This window comes from Haliaeetus leucocephalus, unplaced genomic scaffold (assembly GCF_000737465.1).
Source record: "Haliaeetus leucocephalus isolate CR32 unplaced genomic scaffold, Haliaeetus_leucocephalus-4.0 Scaffold889, whole genome shotgun sequence".
NCBI lineage: Eukaryota > Metazoa > Chordata > Aves > Accipitriformes > Accipitridae > Haliaeetus > Haliaeetus leucocephalus.
In genome coordinates, this window is record NW_010973325.1 from 4,693,971 (window position 1) to 4,713,564 (window position 19,594).

The 19,594-nt window shown below is 39.3% G+C and overlaps 1 protein-coding gene across 1 annotated transcript in view; it reads right to left on the reverse strand.

The window, feature by feature from the left end:
• The window catches only part of GNAL (guanine nucleotide binding protein (G protein), alpha activating activity polypeptide, olfactory type), a 119,043-nt gene that overhangs the window by 56,126 nt on the left and 43,323 nt on the right, over positions 1 to 19,594 (reverse strand). The window lies entirely within an intron of this gene.

Below are 19,594 nucleotides of genomic sequence, written 5' to 3' on the forward strand. Positions count from 1 at the left end.
CCATCTACAGCTTTCTAAAATCAAATGAAGAATGGTTAAACAAATTAATATTTCCTTTATTATATGACTGAGCCTTTCCTCCCTCAAACCAAACTGTTAAAGTAGTAGGTCAATTTAAACACAGAAGTTGTTTGTAATCTCTTAACACCTCAACACTGCTGCTAAATCATCAGTCCTTTGGTCAGTCATAAATTTGCAAAACCTAACAAATTGCTTTTCCACAGTTCAGTTTGGCTCTGCATAAAATGGGTGCAATACCACTACTCACTTCATGATCCTGTCAAAATGTTGTGCAAATATCTGAATTCTGAAAGTTTCTGAAATTGTTTGCCCGTCCCCCCCTATGCTTTTTCAGGATGAAAAATTTCTCTCAAAAGACAAAGTTCGTAGTGAAAGATCTTGGCAGCAGAGTGAGTTCACTTTTACTCTGTGTGGGTTTCCCAACCTTGCATGCCACCCCTGTGAGGTGCCCCAAAAGGTGACACTCCGCTGCTCAGCGTCTGCCTGTGACCTGCTGGCGATGTTTTCAGGGAGAGGAAAAACACAAGACAAGATTTTCAGAACAAACTAGTACTGAAAATTATTTAGTTAGGCTTTGAACAGGGTGACAGGGGTCCTGAATAACCCCAGAAATGCTTTTTTCTTTCAACTGTATTGTGCACAATGTAGAGAGAGAGAGAAGAACCCATTCTTTAAGTTTTCAAAACTTTAGAGAAAAGGAGTTGTTAAAGCAGGCCTGAAAAACCTTAGCAGAAAGTCTGGGAAGAAGAGAGGAAGCAACACTAGAGATTGGCAGATGCTCATACTGCCCTTGGAATTTATTTCTTCACCTCCATGAGGACATGTTTATTTTGTCTTTGTTATTTTAACAACTTATGTAATGATTGTTTAAAACACTGCAGATCCACCGTTTGAAGTTATGCTACGGCTATTATAAACTCTCTGTTCCTACAGCAGAAGGAAAGCAAAAACAAGCTCAAGAAAGGACAAGACATCAAACTAAGTAAGTAGGAGAAAGTGGACACACATAACAGAGAGCACAACTACAAGAAAAAGAAAGAAATGGAGAAGTCAAAGTGATAAATACCAGAAAACATGGAACATTCCTCAAACTTGAAGCTTATGCTTGATTGATATTTAGGGCATCAGCTGAATGCATCTCACTTGCTGGCATCTTTGTCCAAAGAAAGGCACTGCCTTCTCAATGGAAGAGTGAGCTCAGGGTAAGTGTCAGGGTCCCGAGGCAAAAGGACCCAGCTCTCCCACTCCTTTCGACGGGTGCATGTCCAGCAGTGTAGGACCCCAGCCCTCCCTCCCGCAGGCGCTTGCTGATGCAGGCACAGGGGCCAAGCACGCCATGCCCACCCTCCCCTCCTCCCCGTCAGCAGGCAGGAACTCCCACCTGCCCAGAAATCCATCTCTGAGGGGAACCTACATCTAAAAAATGGCCCCTTCCAGCCCCACAGAGCCGACGGGAAGGGGACGGGAAGAGGAGAAGGATGTCAGCATGAAAGCATCCTTTCCTCTGTGTGTGTGGGGATGGATTGAGAGACAGCTGCAGATGTAAATAAATAAGTAAATAAATAAAACTGCACAGCTACAGCAGTTTCTAACTTCACTTCTGTTTTGAAATCCTCTATATAAGCTTTATTTACTCTTAAAAATTTCTTCTGCAAAAGAGGCAATCTTTTCAGCTCAGCTTCTGAGACCCTACAAATATGTTGTAAATACAGGGTTTCCACATTATATGCTTCAAATATTTCCACCTGACCATTACATCTCAAAGCAGTCTATTTAAAATGACTTCCAGACTTCTAGTCCAAAGCAAATCCTATAAAACAGAGCAAATATACTTACTTCATTAAAATGTACCGATCTACTGCAGAGGAGTACACTTGCCTGCAATTTGCCTCCCACACAGCTACCCAATCCTTCTTTCCCAGGTGACTAAAGCCTTCCAGAAAAATCCTTCTTCATTTTAAGACACCAAGTACCACGATCCAACTTTTCACACTTGGTTTTAACCCCTTTCTCATCTGCTCCAAGTTCTTCAGTATTCTTTCTCCTCAACTGCTGAAGGCTCCCACTGCACACAGTCAAGCACGCAGGAGGATCCTGCTCACACACACCAAACGCGTCTGGATCCCAACCTACTCTCCATCGCAGGACAACATCCAGATAGCAGTCATCATGTTAGCTTCAACCTCTGCAACCAAGCCTGCTTTGCTTGACTGGCCTTCCAGCAACCGCTCCCCAATCCCCAAGACTCATTCCTATAGACCCCAACGCTCGTCACCTCTTCCTCCTGCCATGGCCACGTCATGGCCGCCTTGCTGGCAAGCAGGCACTGGTGAGCTAAGGAAGGTGCAGGCTTTGGGCTAAGCCCACCCTGCAGCACCTGCTCTTGGGGCTGCAGCATCCTCGGAGCGGTGGCCACGTTTGGCAATGCCTGTCGCGGGGAAGAGCCAGGTTGCCCAGAGAGGTGGTTGATGTCCCAGCCCAGGAAACATTCCAGGTCAGGTTGGACGGGGCTCTGAGCAACCTGGTCTAGTGGAAGATGTCCCTGCTCATTGCAGGGGCGTTGGACTAGATGATCTTTAAAGGTCCCTTCCAACCCAAACCATCCTACGATTCTAATTCAAAGGACAGAGAACTCAGATTTTCTCCAGCTGATAAAGGAAGATGGGCTAAAACTTTTCAGTTAATGTTTCTGGGGGGCAGGGAACTACAAAACATTACCTTAGGTCAGTACAACACAACTACGGTTTTAAGAGTAAGTTGTGACATTAGCAGCTTATGTTCTGAGATGGCCAAACTAAGGTTTTCTTAAGGGTCTCACTTCTGGAAAGTGGCTATTCAGTTCTTCAAAGTCACGAGCCGGGTCCTTTAAGAGACCTGAACTGAGACAGGAGAAAACAGGGACATGGAAAATCACTAGGGGCATCTGATGCACTTGGTTTGCAAGCACATGCAGCTGACCTCTATCGGATCAAAGTCACTGAAATCTACTAAAAATATTTAGTATACTGAAGAGAACCAGGAATAATGTACTATGCTTGAAAGCAGAAAAACACCTTCATCATGACATGTCCATGAACACCAAACAAACCAGAGCTGTTTCATCCAAACTATTCCTTAGGTACAGAGGCATACCAATATTTGTACCTATTAACATATAAAATAAAACCATTAATATATTTTTTGATGTAGTACTTTAATTAGAGCATTAGAGAAGTAAATGGTGATGCCTCAGGTCTCAGGAGTTACAGGTCTCGTGAATTACAGGCACTTTTTACTTTACACATATTAATTTACACCAGTTACCTAAGAATTTATAGTGATCATTAGACCATACAATACCAAAATTTTGATGTGATCAAAATGAAGATGTGACACACAACATCTCAAATATTTACTAACATAAAATTGTCTGGAAATTTTCCACTCTTCCTGAGACAATAAAAAAAAAATCAGCCCCACATTCCTGAGATTCCTTTTCACTAGCAGGCAATTTTTGCTACACATAAATATTCACACATCATCTTAAAATCATGAAGTGGCATTAGGAGGTTATGACTCCTTTTCTTTTCCAGAACAAAATAAGTGAAGATGTACATAAAGATAGAAACACCCTGAGCTGATATTACTGATGTAAACAGTATTGTATTTTTACTACATTTTAAAAAGATCTGGTAGAAATATTTTTACTCACCTGTTCCAAGGTAACATTTTGAGTTTGAAAAAAACAGGAGGGAATATATTTCTATAGAGAACATTCCAAGAAACCAATACAGATAACAAATGCAGATGCACTACAGCTAAGTCTCAAAGCACTGTTTTTCAACTTTGTCCTACTATAAGTTACAGCATGTTCCTGAAATTTAATTTTCCTTATTTTGGAAATAAACTTATTTATTGGTAGGTTACCTTAGAAACTTCCTCCCCCTTAAAACTCTTACAAAAAATTTTCAAGTAGCTAAAAAATGGACTTGTTTCACTTTTCAGCTGCCTAAACAGGGAATAAATATTAGTGATGATTAAACAATGACATGTCTTCACGAACAAATCCGTATGTATTTTGGAAACAGAACTTTTCATCTAATTGCTTTACAAACCACAAAAGTTCACGTTAGGTCAGGAACACAATTTTTATTCTATTAAGATTCCTTTCTGTCTTCCTTCCAGATGGAGCATACATTTAATAGCTATCCTGATGTCACCTTTCAGTCTCCCAGAAACTGGGATGTGGAAGACTCCACTGTATTTTCTATTCCACATATTTCTTCTGTTAACACATTGTAAACCTGGAAACAGCTGCTTAGATCAATGTGAAATAAGATTGATCTCCCTCCAGCCAAAATTCATGCTCTTATTCTCCTAAGCTTCAGGACTGTAAGACAATTTCTCATCTAAACCACAGATTAAACCTGTCTGATTAGCCTGACAACCATTTAAAGAAGTGGCAAACATTACACATTTTCATAGTTCTGCCACTTTGGATGTGAAACAAAGTCATCACTTCTATTCTGAATTTCATTTACTACTTCCTCTTTCACGTACTTAACCAAACAAAAAGTAAATTACACAATGCATTAAAAATTCCCACCCTTACACCTCCTGAGCTCCCAACAACTGCAGCGCGAGATGATCCAGAGAATTCATACGGGAAGGGAGGTACGTGCCTCTCTCCCGAGCAGGGTTTACCCGCCTTTTACTTCCCAATGCACTGGGCAGGGGGTATATAGGCAGTCCCAGTCTCCCATCCATTCAACTGTGGAAAAGTTCTGTGGAATAACAGAGTGACAACTGATGGCTAACACTGTGATACTACGAGGATGACACCCAGTGGAGTCCAATTAAGGTTGCATAGGTAAACTACCTTCGGGGTTTTCTAAGTGTGACGCATTTGACTCCGCAATCCAAACAACATCCTTTTAAGCATCCTTTTCCGTGTACCACATCCAAGGTCAAAACTGAACCAGATCCACCAGCCTGCAGCCCAAGCCGCTGAGCGTGGCAGCAACAGCAAGCAGCAGGATGGTGCCTTGCTACGGGGGAGGATGGGCAGCGACATGGGCTGGGAGAGGTGACTGGGAGGAAGGACTCTAACCTAGCGCTTTCTCCACTTCCCGCAGAGCTGCGAGGAGGCCCTTTTCCGTGCGGTGCCCGGGGGATGACCAGAGGGACAGCATCCCCACGAAGAGAAGCTCAGCCGAGCCCCCCCCTCACGATCCAGAAAGCTTCGCGGCCGCTGGGTGTGCCGGGCGGGGGCTGCTGCCATGCTGCCTGCAACCGATGCCACGAACCCCATTAGCGTATCGGTATTCTCTTGGGTTTTGTAGCACAAGCCATTGTAAAGTAACAGAAGAATGGCGATTTTAAAAAGTTTGTATGTCAGCCAAGTAAAAGCTGGAATTTAACAGGATAAAGCAAAAGCTACTTTTGCGGCTCCAGGACTCTCTTGCGAGCCTCTGCAGTTTCTACTCGCTGCAAACAGTTCTCAGATACTCCGATTATGATTAGGGCAATTTAAACTTAAAGAGTTCCACTCCTGCAACTATTAGGTTCTGTTCTTGATAATCATTTTCTCATTAATTCAAGAGTTGTGCATTTGGAATCAGAGACAAACTTTCCCAATATTGCTGCCGTGACTGGGTTCTGCTTTAAATTTAACTTTCTCTACAGCATAACTGCTAAGAATGAAGGGAAAAAAAGCCAATAGAGAAAAATCTCTGTGTTTCTAAACATAATAACCAATATAATCATTAGACAGCTACAAATCTGGTCAAAGGATTTTCCCTGTGGAGGCTACTGACACATCCCCAGTACATAGTCTACCATCATGCTTACCCTATATAAGCATCTTTGAATCTCCAAATAGGGTGGTACTGCTATACATAATAGTTTCTTAATCTCCCAAAGCCTTCAAATCGCCTATGCTTATCCTTGTGTAAGATATACACAGCAGCTCAACATAATATAATCCCACAGGTAAGGTTTTTAGTATGCAGCAAAGAATAAATCATCTGCTTTTTGTTTTAAGAGTGTATACTAATACTATAAATAACATATAATAAAAGTGTTACAAGAAACCCAGAACAGACAGCGACAACTTGCCCCCGTGCCTCCACTTATTACTGGCTTGCTTATGTGAAGTGTAGCAACTCATTTTTTATTAAAAATACTCTTCAGCCCCGAACATCTACTGAGTGCAACCTTAAGCTGTAGGAACAAAAATTTTTAAATGGACTTAATGAAGAAATTATGGGATAAAGTACCAGGTAAGACACCCAAGAGAGAAGGAAGCCTGCTCAGTTACCTCTTCCACAAACAAGTACAGTCTCTTGATAATCAGCCTCTTGTTTATGAGACGAAAGTGTCCCCTATGGCTCAGCCAGCTCCACTTCTTAGTCCTTTATGAAATGTTCTGCCTAATAAGGGAGCTGTTTTGCTGCAGGTATACAAAATGCAGCTGCTCAAACTCCTAATGCTGGCAACAAAGACAGGCAAACAGAGTTACACTTTAAAAACAAAAGCAGAATACATGACTTGAATTTTTCCAACAGCAGTGGCGTCAAAACCTTCATCAGCACCCAAGCAATAGCATGAGAAACACTAAAACCATGTAGGAGTGGTCAACTGGCACGCAAGGACCATGCTTAACAGTAGGGTTCAGAAGTTTCTAAAGCACCAGCACTTACAGTAGATTAATTATACAGAAACCTTTAGGAAAAGTACAACCTCCACCCCCTGCAAGGTATTTTCTGTTGTAATTTGTGGGTGTGCAATAATCAATGCAATTACTTTGCTAGTTAGTGACTCATTCTGATAGGCAAAGCAGCAGTTTGGCCTCTAACCCTCGTCTGAAACCTAACTTTGGATCTATCAAGAAGAGTTACAGAATAACACATCCAGATGTACCTTCTCTCCCTGTTCATTGAACTTGTTTTCCCTTTTTTAGGCTGCAGGCCACAGCCTTGAAGCACTATCAGTCTGCACTAAGCGTAACCTCAGTTCATTACAATCAAACACAGGAGGATGGTAAATACCACCTTCACAGAACACACTTGTGTTGGGGCATCTTATGTTCCGAAATTAGTTTATTAACTCCTAGGAGAATCTTACCCAACTTGGAAGCGTAAGGGAAGAAGCTGGGGAAACAAACAGCATTTATAAAGGTATAAAAGCACCATACCACACACCACTGCATCTAGACAAAACGTATGAATTGGGGAGCTCGTTGACAACGTTCAAAAATCAGAAGTGCAACCAGCACAGTACATTCTACGTCCTTTTCTTGAACTATTTTTGTGACTTGACTTTTAAACCCTTACTCTACGCTACATTTCCAAGAAGTGTGTACAGTTAAGGTATCAGCCTGATTGCCTTAGCAATTCTATTTCTGCCTGCTAGAAACATGTACCATCTACCATCTTATTTAACAGAAATCAACAAATTCACTTTTGTGGACCACAGAACTCATCTACAAAGTCTAAGAAATATATTAATATGTTTTTCAAACTCATATGTGTCAAACACTAAAAAAAGGTCTGAAGGTTCTTTAGATCATACTAGCAAAAACAAAAATAAAAACATGATTTTGTGCTTTCACAATATTTTGGGGCCAGCACTGTGGATAAGATAGGCTTTGAAGATAAAAATGCATCATAAGTCAAAGAGCAGTTCCGTGCTTTTTCTTCACTACTTATTAAATAGTGGCTTTTTTTTCTGAGCTAGACAATGAAGCTTTTATCACACTTAAAACAAAAACCTCTGACTCAATCTTCTAGTTTCCATTTTAATTGTGTATTTCAACTTTCAGTCTGCCATCACAAATCCTTGAACGCTGCTGCCTACCTGCTATTTTGAGGGAGCCATCAAGCTCTCTACTAAGGAAAGTAGGAGAAATAATTTAAGCAAATTACTTAGTGTACGTAGTGCCTAAAAAATGTGTTGTGCCGAGGACACAAAGCTCACGCACATTCTTTTCCTTGAAGGTATTTTGGTTTTGTCTATGTTAGGACTTCTCCCTGAATGCAGATAAAGATCTTCATTTAGAAAAAACACCTCTCAAATTATTTGTGAAAGTAATTACAGGTGTGTTACAGAATCCTGCAACATCGCTGCCCTCTGCATTTCTGCAGTACTTGTGAAAAGAAGGTGGTAAGTATTGTTATAATTCCCTCAAGGAGAAATTTTTGTGGACAAGATGATGACAAAGCATGAGATAAATCTGCAAGTGCTGAACAACATACAAAACTTCATGGTACTGACCAAATAGAAGAATCAGAAATATGTCATGACTTTCCAAAATTTGGTAGCAGGTGGTTTATCCCTGTGATCGAGATGCTGATTACACAGTTGTCTTTGTAGAGCACTGAGCTTTCAAACTAGAAAAATTACTGAAAAACACATAATCTGGGTGTCATTTGTACTGGGAAATGTTTGCTTGCTGTTTGTTTGCTTATTAAAATCAACAACAGCACTGCAAAAGTGTACAGATTCTGTATGTCAGAATTTGAATCTTTACCTAATTACGCAAGACTAGACAGAGTGGAGTCCATTTAGAGTAGAGCACAGCAAATCAACCCACAACAATTTTGTTACTGCTTCTGCAATCATTTAACTCCTGGGCCTCTGTATAACAAACTGCAATGAACATCGTACTTCATTTTCTTCTAAGTCAATACAACACCCAGTCAGTGAACATGTACAAACCACTCTGCAATCCCGGATGAAGGGACTGTTATGGAAGTGAGAATTACTGCTGTAAGACATATATTATACATTGGTAAACTTCAGGCATTTCACGGCAGGAAATATTATCAAGATTTTTTTTTTTCAAAACACAAGCCTGTAATAATAACTTACATGCTGTAACATGGCAGAGTTGGATCTGAATCCCCTACGGTTTTAAGTCTTGAGTAGCACTGTATCAGATCACTTTTTTTATTAGCTGTATAGTAAGGCAGTTGTCTTTTCCATGCCACAATGCATTTTGGCACAAATCAGTACAAAAAAATTTGAGATCCTCTGGTGGGTTATTATTTCACTGAGCAGTGAACATCATGCAGTCAATTCTTGCCTGCTGCTTTGAAGACAGAAAGCTAAATGTGCACTTTGTCACCTCTTGATGATGACAGCTTGACCCCCTAAGCACGTTGCACCTGCGGTGCTCTCAGCCCACCTTACAAGCCTGCCTGGGTTTTCATTACTCTGACGGGGGGGATACCCCCAGCCAAGTCAGGCCGGTGGAGCAAAAAGCCAAGGCACATGGCTCTCCCCTGTCCCCGTGCAGTGCTGCTGCCCCAGCCCATTGGGAAGCCCTGCTGCTTCTGTAAATACGGTCTCATCATGAAGACAACCCTCCGGCGAGCTGAAAAAACACAAGCCTGCAGCTTGTAATTCTTCAGTACAAAAGGTTTCTACTACTCCTGGCTTCAACTGTTTTCCTTAAACCAGTTTTGAAGGTCATACATCAAGGAACTATTTCATGCTTTAGTACGTACTTTATTATTTGTAAGCGATTTCCTACCAGACAAGTGGTTTGCAAGAACCGAGAACTCTTATTTCCTTTTATAGATTTGAGTCGGAAATAAATGCTGGCAACATCATGTGACTAACCAGCAGCATCCACGACTTAAGCAACTCTCATAATTAAATCGGAAAGTAATGGAAAAGTCAGCCCACTGCTGCCAGATCTATTTAGGCTCCTACTCCTCTGCACAAGCTTTATCTGAATTCTTCAACTCTATCTCTCTCCTTTGACACTTTTGCCTGTCATCATCCATGTGCAAAAACCAGACTAGCTTCAACACAGTAACTTATTCATTCTGAAATATATATAATAATAGGAAAAGGAAAAACAAGTCTTTATTATATCTCTGTGACTAAACTAAATTGAGTTTCAGCAAACAAATATTTGGAAATTAACAACCACAAATGTAGATATAAGTATTTGAATAAGGATTCCAAAGGAAAAACTTTTTGTCTTTTCTATCTGACATCTGTTGCCTTTAAGAGCTGTTCTGGTAAAAGACTGGATACAACTGCAGCAACTAATAATTTTGACTATCTGAAAGTAATATACTTTAAAGCAAGCCCATCGTTTGAAGGCATGTGCTCACAACTGTTATAGATGCAGTACTACTGTATCTTATTATTCAGTAAGACTAAGGTGTCTTAATAAAGTTCTGAAAAGTAACACAGATTCTGAAGTAAATCTTGGCCATGTTTTATATAATTTTAAACATTCTCCTAGTGCTAGACCCCACAAATCTAGCACTGATGAGCCCCAGAAATCAACCTTTTCAGACTAACTCAGAAGAGATTTAGCTAGTGACTTCAGAAAAATAAGATTTTAATTCTTAGCATTTAGTTCTTAATATCCATTCTGCAAAGCACATAACTTTGAAGAACTGAGATAACAACACCCTATGATGTATAATATGGAAAGAATGTTTATACAGTACCAAATGCATGCTGAAGCATCAGAACCTAAGTATTTTTCATTAGCCCATAAATATTCTTGCAACTAAGAAACTGCCTAGAAATCAACAGAAATCTGTATCTGCAGGAATAGAAATTTCTAACTTTATGAATATAGGTGACCAGAGACAATGAACAACTTGTGGATTGAAAATTCTGCTGGAATTTCAGAGCTGGATGTTGCTAAGGGGGTCCAGGTTATTGGGATGCAGACATTTCCAGGGTACCTGAAAAACTACTTTATATAACCTAAGCTAGCTTCTTCCCTTTCTTCCCAGTATTTTATTTACTATTTTCTGCAGGATTATTTCTCACTTTAAATGTAATCTAACATGAAAGCTGCAGATCAATATTGTAAACAGATGATTAGTGTCTTGTGACTGCCAAAGAACTGTTAATGAATCTCAATACATGATGTTGAATCAGGGACATGAGAGAAAATAATTGAATTGAGTGAAATAAAACCAGGTAATTCCCTCCGTTTAAAAGGCAAGTATTGCCAGAGCTCCTTAAACAGAAAGAAATTATTCATGCTCATCCCAGAAATGGTAGGAAATACATTTCTTTGGGTTAATCAAAATCCAACTGCCACCAGCTGAAGTATTGCCTACTGAAGTAAAACACAGAACTAGTGAGTTTGAAGTCATTGATATTGGACTCCCCCCCGCCACCTGCAGCAACTGAGGTGAGACCACCATGCAAGTCTTCAAGGACCCCCCCGCACCTTCTCTCCCAGCTTCCTTCAGATACTACTTATGCCATAGAGCCTGTCCAAGCCACCACAGGGCCACCAGTAACCTCCATGCAAGATGGCTGCTTGTACATCAACAAAAACTAGCTACTGGATGTTATACCTGGCAGAAGAAAAATGTGAACTAACTTAATTCAGGTGGATCTGGAGAAAAAACCTCAGATAGATACATTCAAATTGTGAGCAAGGGCTTGAAACAATGCCAAGACAATTCAGAAAAGGTCTTTCGTTGCCTTCTGTTACAAAAACCAACCAACTGACTCTAAAATGAAACAGAGAAATAACTTCTTCCAGCAGCAATCACTTGAAATTTCTAAGGAAACTCCATTCCACAGCCAGTTTTTTCAGACCTCTTGCTTCCTGCGAATGACAGAGAGAAGATATGGCTGGGCTACGAATGTGTACAGGCTAGTCCAGACTCTTTAGGTATCTCCTCGAAAGATACTAGGAGCAGGTGCATTGCCGAGTACAACCTTTAAGCAACCATAAACTTTTGAGAACTGAAGGTCATAAAATCACCAGTAGTTACTTCTAATTAAACAAACAAATACATCCCCAAATTCTCTTCCTCTTCTATGTGCCCACTGATCCATTGTTTATTGATCCATAACTTTTTTCATTTTCCAAGTTGAAATACATTTCACTAGTGAGGGAAAGAGCCTTCTTCGTTGTTTCCATCAAAGACTTTTTCTGTGGTTAAACCACAAAAAGTATGTAAATACCAGAAGTTGAATTCTTTATCAGTTGTAGCAAGTTCAAACCTTAACACTGTGAAATGGTTCAATATATCTGAGGAATATCTGCATTTAAAGCAAACAATAAATCTTTAAGTATAAAAAGGAAAAGCTGTTTTATTTCCAGGAAAAGAAGAAAAAGGTATTGCCTTGGAGAACTTGAGGCTCCAACCAGTTCTTTGATCAGTCATGCTGAGTGTACGACACCTTTGGTTAAACATAAATGCTTTCCTCATACACAGTTGTTTCCATTTTCAAGCTGTTGCTTTCTTACCTACTTTTCATAGATCGTTTTATTTTTAATGCAATATAATTTAATTAAACAAACATTTGACATACATTTTTAAGCTATTTATACAGATAACCTCATGACAGATTCAGTTTGTAAGATGCAGAAATTCACTTAAATCCTTTGCTTTCAGGATTTACTTTCTACAGGATCACACTTTGTATTTATGCTGCACTTAAAACAGGAACTAAATAATAAAGCCTTTTGCCTATTATCCTTTTGTTGGAGTGCTATTTTTTCACACAGGTTTCTTTACAAGAAACCATAATAAAATGTGGATAAAGAGCAGAGTGAACTTCACACGAGAATAATGATCCACATCACTTTGTGACTTTTCTATTCAAAACTAAAGGACACCCACATCCCCTACATAAACTGATTTTTGCCACTCAGAAATCATTATAAAAATATAAGTCGATTCTCTAACGCACTCATTGACTTTCTAGAAACCATCTTGAAATCTGATAAAGAATAGGCAAGTATTTTAACTAATTGGATCTTCAATGCACCGTATTTGTACAATTTCTAGTTTCTTAATGTTTACCCACGCAGCCTAGTATTTAGCTCTCTCCTTCGGCGATGGATGGTTTCCCACACAAAATGGCTCTGCACTGAGCATATGTAGGCTGCAGACCTGCAGCAAATTTCAGCAAGATTAGAGGACATTTTGCTTTTGTATCATTTGCATTTTGCATTTGCAAGCACCCGCTGCAATGGGACCCTGACATTAATTCGAACCTTCTGATTCTTTTATTATTTAGTACATAAACTGTAACTCTTACGCAGGGCTCCAATAACCATCAGCAACTTCAGACATCACAGATGAGGCAAGGCTTTTCAAGCACTGACTTAGTTTCGGGATAGGCTGGGGCCTAAATGCTAGTGCTGTGTCAAGGCTAATACAGCTACCAGAAGGAAGCTGGGGGACCTGCCCGATTCCTCCCCAATTTCTTCTCAAGGAAAGACAGCTATTGCCACTTATTTTCAGGACAGTTCTGCACTCTGTTGAGCCCCGCAGACCAACATATTGAAAACAGGCACTGGCCAAGTACCATTGTTCGCTCTTGGTGAGCAGGATGGCAGAACTGTCCTCTCAACACAGCCGGAGCAGATTGCTGGTCTTCCCTGAATAATTATTAAATGCTTGGTGAAAATGCTGGCTTCTTCGAACAGCATTTTAGCACAAGAGCAGTCTTAAACTTCCGTTGATGGTGATTGCCATGGACATCTATCAATACCTTATTTCTACCTTTCTAGTAGAAACAAGAGGGCAATCACACTGCCCCAGTTGATCGACAACAGCTACAGAATCCAGCACACATAAAGATAAAACGTAGGTGTGCAAGGAAACCTTAAAATAGCATAAATATAGTTGCCTATTGTCAGTAATTGATCTATGATCATATCTGTTTATTATACACTTGTAAATTACAAGTCAACACTGATAGTCCCTTAACGCACAACTACTGTCTGGTTCATAACTAAATATACTTCTAATGGTATGAGCTGGTAAACTAAAAGATACGTATTATCAAGAAATTACTGAAAAGCAGTTTTCCCTTTAGAAGCAAGCGACAAGATAAACAAACATATCTGCTCCTACTGAAGTAAACTGGCTAGCAGGATTCAAGAGGCACCTCATTTTTTTGGTAAAGCAACAGGCAGCCAGAATATATATTTTTTTATTTGCCATGTTTCAAACATGTAAATTATAAAGGCTCTTTCTAAAATAGATGCCAGAGATCAGACAGCTAACTGAACCGACCTAATACAGTTAATCAAAAATGTTAAGTGGCTCCTGTCAACCTACTTCAGGTAAGTTGAGTGAACTAAACATTTCCAAAAGGAAAATTGCCTTAAGTTCCTAAAGACTGTAGACTACAGAATTGCAACAGAAAAATTTCATCCTTTTTACTGAGAAAAAGGACTACAAAGTTATGATGGAACAGCATTAAATAAATGTAATCTTTGATATAAAATAGATGTCTTATTTTTCTGCCTGTTACCTAACAAATAGTTTCTATGTATTTTTATAGCAAAGCTGTAAACAGTTTCTTTTTCTTGGAGGCAAAGATGAGTTGTATATCACTAATTCTTGCTAGAATAATTACATCTGATTGGTGTGCGAGAAATTCACACCTGTGAACTAGCAGCAGTGTAGGAGCAAAAACCTAGTGTGAATGCAAATACTTGATAGGAGTGAGCTTCTGATAGCTTAATTGCATCATTCAAACAGGATTATGATGGTGGAAAAACTCCTTTGGTCAGAATACATAGCTACGCTACCTTGATCCATCAACACAGATACACTGGCAAGTACATATGAATTTAACTTAAGAGATCTAAATGGAGATAAGCCCTTAAGAAATTAGATTGGTACCAGATTTTCAGATATTATGCTCCCCGTGACTAGAACAAAATGGTTGTTAAACTTCTCAGTGAAATGGTGACATCTATCAAGTTCCCTCATCAATCCTACATCTTGCAATTTTTATTTTATATTTATACATTGTTTTTATATATGCATATATAAAAACAATTGGTCCTTGTTAAATTTTAGTCCTCAAAATATATCTCTCTGCAAACACAATCCACAGTTACCAATTTCTAAATGTTATTGAACTTCATGTGTTTGATCACTAACTTAAATCAAGAAATTCCAATGGCAACTTTAAGAACAATTAAAACATCATTCTGCATATGTAAAATTACTCTCCTTTAGTGCAGCATAAATCTAGTACATTCTAAAACGCAGAGTCAAACCTTTGGCTTGGAAATTTTCTGTTTGCAGATTTATAGCCACATTAGCAACTCCCAAAGGTAATTTAGTGCTATATCACACTGTATTCCCATGTAGCAACTGTAACGATATCTGCTCATAATGTTCTTAGCAAAATGAAAGATAAAATTTCCAGGAACTAAGTTAGAAAAACCTACAGATTATCTAACATACCCCACAGAAAACAGCTGCTGTAGGACTGTATCATTAGACTACATGTCATGAAACATAGAAGGATTCACATCCATCTTCGAGTCCTCTTGTTAAAACATTAAGTAAACAGATAAAACAAAGCATTGAAATCTGAAAACATTTCCCTCATCTTTCTTATTTTGCTACTCATCAGACCTTAATAAAAAACCTAACAGAAATAAAACATATTTTTAAAATGAGCACACGTATGATTAAGACACCTATTTGCGTATCAACATCCAATCTGCTCTTCCACAGCCAGAGTATTTAGCATCAGCACCAACATCCTAAAAGTCTTAGAAGAAAAGTATGCACTTTATTTGTGGATGCACTGACTTTTCCCTAATGGCTTGTAAAACAAACCGGGCACCTCTTGTCTAACCCAGGGCTCCCACGCCATCCTGCCAAACCGTTGGGATGCTGAAGCCAGAGATGACAGAAAGGTGGCCCCTGGCTTTCCCTGGAGGCACGTGCCCACCCCATGGGGTGAGTGCCCACATGGAGCAGCTCCCCGAAAATGGTCGCCCCCCCTTTCCAAGGGCCAGTGCCCCAGGAAGGACAGTGGTTCACACAGACACCCTGGCCATCTGCCTCCGTCTTGGGGTGGGAGCCCAGCTGGGGCCAGTGTGGGAAGGAGAAGGGAGATGGGGACACCACAGGGACGGGGTGCCCAAGCTTGGTCTGGCCATGGACAGTGCCCAAGCAAAACACAACTTGATGCATATGAACAGACCACGTTTTACTTGATTTAGAGTCGAAGCCTTTAATAGAGATAAACCAAATACGGCGCTAAATAATGGGACAACTGTTCTCATTCTCTTTGGCTTTACAAAACAACTTGGACTCTTAGGATGTATGAAAAGAAAAAAAAGGTCTATTTTTAGTAAGTTATTTAAGTAATAAATTCTACACTGATATCCCATGGAAAACAACTGTTTTCCATAGCTTTTACTATGTACAAACAGTAAGAAAAAGCCGTGTGCACTTCCAAAATGACTCGTGGGCAGAGGTCATAGAGTACTTCAGTTGCAACTGAAGCATGTCATAGCTCTATACTAAATCATAACACTGACTTTTTGGATGGTTAAATTTATCTGGGATTATACATCTTGCTTAAATCACTCAGAGAGCCAGGGCAAGCATATAATGGACTCCCAATGAATCTTTGCTGGCATATAACTTAATTCTTTGCTGAAAGAGATAGAGTATGCTTTTGTCTTTTCTTCTAAGAGTTTTATTTTCTCTGTCTATGAGGCTTTTGTTTATCAATTATTTTAAAAAATAAGCAGTCTTAGTGTTATCTGGATACAGAAATGATAAAAAGAGGGGAATCCAGTGTATTGCTATCAATTTTATTAACTGTTCTAACAGTTAGCTGAAAATTATTAAATATTCTATCAGGGCAATCAGTTCCAGTGCTCCATCTTACTTTTTCATTTTCTGAAGAGTTTGGACCATACACTGTATGAATTTGCCATACCATTGTTAGGATTTTTTTTAGAAATTTTTTTTCGTAACACCACATCTACTTCAGTATTTAGCATAAATAACAGACTGTAATAAGCAAATTATGTTGCCAGAAGTATAGTACACTATGGCAAATACCTGTTCATGGAGGTGATTTGGACTGAACAACTGGATAACTCTTTGGACAGAAATTATACAAATCCCTGTTAGTGTCTTCAACATAAGTAGGTTAAGTATACTGCTGGATTTTATGTTATATATTGCAACTCAAGAACAGTACAAATATGAACTAAGAATATTTCTGCCATGTCCCTTGTCACTGACAAACTAACTCCTGAACCCTGCTTGCAAAATGCATATGTTTCTAAAACCAACTTAACCAAAACCAATACAAAAATCCTCCCCAAACCCCAAACCCACCCAACCAAAACAAAAAAGCTTTGGCTTTTCAATATGGAGAGACTTTCACACTGATGTGATGTCCCACCACAGCTATACTGTCTCCAGATGAGTACAAGAGGATCCTCAAGCAGATGCAAAGACATTTGGAAGACAGAGATACATGTCAAGGAATAGAAAAATTAGTAACATATTTGAGAGGCCAAAAGAAATAAGAAAAATTAATTCTGAATAAAAAAACCTAAAAATATCCTTAGAATATCACCAAACCATAGTTACTTCACTGAATTGGATTACTAGGCCTCAACATTTGAATTTATCCCAAGATGACTAACATACAAATTCTAAAAAGCAATTATAGCCATATAAATTATGAAAAAATATAGAATACACAGTGAATGTGAGTTTGCTTGCAAATTTCCACGCAATAACCCTAACAAACTACCTAAGCAAGTTTCAAATGTAGCAGTAATGGGTTTCGGAGATGATTTGGGAAAACAAGTTCTGCCTATGAAATATTTTTTATATTAAACTTAATATATTTGAGCCAGATTCCCAAAACCACTGAAACTATGGGCAACAGGCTAATGACAGAGAATCAGAACACTTTGACTGCAGAGTACTAGGACAGAAATAAATAGCTATTGCCAAGGACAAATCAGTTTTTCTGACCATAACATCCCGGGGAGTGGAAGACTGCTTAACTGAGGATTCTGCCTGACAAAAGGGGTAGAAGCTGTAAAGAGAAGCTTCTCCCTGGCTACTTGAGGAAAAAGGTAGCATGCATGACAAAGGGAAACAGCAAATGAGGCAGGCACCGTGGGGGAGAGATTCCTTTTTTTCTGGAGGAGAAGCCACGAACGAAGAGAGCAGAAGGAGAAGCAAGAACCTTATAAGCATCTGACTTTCGCTCAGCAAATCCTCCAGAAGAGAAAAGAACCTGAGATGGGAACGTGCTCACTACAATGACTGGTTTTGTCCATTTTTTCCTTTTTTTTTTTTTTTTTTTAAAGTTAAAGTACAGGTTTTGGGGCAAAATCTTCTTAGATCTATATGTGTCCTCTTTGAGAAATTGCCTGGAGAACACGACTGTACTCCAATTTATATCAGATGCAACATTCCCCCCCCCTTTAGATAAGGAGAAATTTTTGAAACACTCTTCAGGAATGCGTTTAGGTTTAGGTTCCACAATTAAGCAGCACTGGAGTTTTAAATCAGTGGCATATTACAACCTCCAGAACATTTAATTTCTCTCATATCACTAAAGGTCTTATGATATGGATGAGATCTAGCCTATGAGTAGTTCTTTAACAGATCTTTTGTACCAGCCAGCAAGCAGGTTCCTACCAGGCTCATCTCAGGAGTAGGGATGCCGATACAATCTGCCTGATGCCCAAGGGCAGATGGACCAGGGAGAGACAAGGAGCTGACCAACATGTTCTCCATGCAGAGAGCACAAGTAAATCCATAATGGAGTAATCAGCGGTGCTACCGTAGGGTGTGGAGAGCCAGGTGGGCTCTGCCACGGGGCCGCAGCCCCGGGCAAGAAGTCCTGCAGCTCTGTGTGGGAAGGCTGCGATACACAATGGTAGTGGGGATCCAGGTGCAGATGTGGGAATATTCCTGAGCAAAAGACTCTGACCTTCCAGTCAAGCTGTAGAAAATCACTGGAGGTCTTCTCAGGTGGGGAACTCCCTTCTCCTTAACATGCTAGCTCTCAATTGATGTACTGTTAAAAGCAGCTTCCTCTAACATGAGGTACAGTTGGGAATTTTGTTGTTTTTTTTTTTTAAATTGCTTATCTATTCCACTATACAGCTGGGAGGAGAGGGAGAAGGGAGAGAGAGTCTCGAGAGAAATAAAGCATTCCAAATAATGTGAATAGAAGAAAAAAAATAATATTCCTAACAGTATTCTTGAGAGGAACTTTTAAAACTCGAAGGAAAAAAGGTCAGCTTTAATAATTAATTTATTCACTTGATAAGAATTTACAACCATCACAGCTGACCCTCTAGCAATTATAAAAATGCCCTGCCTGAGGCTGTCTTGTGACTTCTACAGTATTTTGCAACAAAGTATTACATAAAAGAGTGATTTTAAATTATTTTTTCTGGCATTCAAAAATCTTTCCTTTCTTCATTCAATTTCTGAAATCTTTAAGATTTCTTTCTTTCTTAATCTTTAAGGTCTTAAAGACCTCTCAATCAACAAAAAGCTTTAATGTGGAAAGTATTTCACTTGAGCCATCAGTGTGTGCAACTCAAAATCTGTAGCAGACAGTTTAAAGAGCACTGTGACAAATAATCAAGTAAGAAAACCTGGTATAAAATTAGGCTTATAAATAGGCTGAAATGACTGTAAGACAATGAAAGCCCAATATCAAAGCCCAAGGCAATGCATTTTGATGTATATTTCACAAAGTAATAAAGAACAAATAATTTAAAGAATATATTCTGATTATCTATTTAAATAGGGAGGAACAAATGTGCAAGTTT